At 43.4% G+C, this 1,284-nt stretch overlaps 1 non-coding gene across 1 annotated transcript; it reads left to right on the forward strand.

The window, feature by feature from the left end:
* The first annotated feature begins 337 nt into the window (after positions 1–337).
* On the forward strand, positions 338–441 carry LOC115065183. The gene has a single exon (XR_003844972.1). It is a non-coding gene; the product is annotated as a U6 spliceosomal RNA (small nuclear RNA).
* Positions 442–1,284: the final 843 nt, after the last annotated feature.

Below are 1,284 nucleotides of genomic sequence, written 5' to 3' on the forward strand. Positions count from 1 at the left end.
AAGGACAGAGGATGTGCCGGGGTGAGAATGTGGAGGCTTGACGCTCAGGCTCTATGTGGAGAAAATCCAAAGCACTGAAGAACAGAAAAGGAAGCAGACAGATTTTTCTTTAGGCTCATTCTTCCAGATAATAGGTACATGCTTACCACAGAATCTTCCCGTGTTTGGCTGGCCTCCAAAGCTAACTTCTTCTTGGCTCTATTAAAATAAACATCTTTATTGACTAGAGCTGGGGATATCAAAGGATATTTGGAGATTTCAATTTTTTTCATTATTATCGTTGAAAGACATTGCCACATTTGATATGAGACAGGGGGATAAAAATGAAGGCAGTCTCGTGTTTGCTTCAGTACATATAACTAAAATTGGAACAGTACCAAGATGATTAGCATGGCCCCTACACAGGAGGGCACTCACGCCTGTGAAGCATTCCATGTTTTTTAAATAATGAAGAAATTCTCAGGGCATAGTTCTAGAGAGTGGGATGAGTTTCTTCAGAATCTAGAGTATTCCATCTCAAGCCGGGGAGCTTGTGTAAGAGGGGTGTTGTCAGAATAGTCTCCTCCTTGCTTGTAATATCCTTCAAAGTGCATGCATTGCTAAGTTATGCATCTACTCATTTGAGCAGCTAGAGACAGTGACAGCTAGATTAGCTTGTGTCAGTATTTAGCATGTCCCCAAATCACCTCAAATTCCTATTTTAAAAGTCAGGCTCCTGAATACTATCCCCAGAGCTTCCCAATGTCCTTGAAGCAAGGGTTTGAGGAAGAGACTTGGGCAGCACCAATTAAAGATTTGGGCGTAGCAAATAGTTCTTGAGTCGCAAATGAACTCAAAGCAGTTGAGCTTGTCTGTTGGAGCTCTAGGCTGAGACAAGATCTGAATATAAGCCATCAATTGGTGATGTCTGCTGTGGGCAGAGCATGGCCAGCTGAGGCACAAAGGGCATGGGTTTCTCATTCCCATAGCAATTATTCACTGAGCACACAGCATGAGTCCTCCTTCCCCAGAGCTGCGTTAATCACCTCTGCATCATCCTGGCTTTAGTTTATGTATGTCAAAGAGATTATGAGAATTCCTTCATTCACATCTGATATAAGAATCTCTGTGCACAAACGGACCCAGGAAGTCTGTCGATTCAGCCCATGCTGTAGGAAAACCTGTGAGGGGAGGCATCCTAAAGCCAAAAGTGTGGTTGAATACTAAGCGTAGTGCTGTGACAGGACAGAAACAGGAGTAAGGAAATATGCCTATCTGAACAGAAGACAGCTGAGTCTGGTCCTG

The sequence above is a fragment of the Mus pahari genome, chromosome 12, assembly GCF_900095145.1.
Source record: "Mus pahari chromosome 12, PAHARI_EIJ_v1.1, whole genome shotgun sequence".
Lineage (NCBI taxonomy): Eukaryota > Metazoa > Chordata > Mammalia > Rodentia > Muridae > Mus > Mus pahari.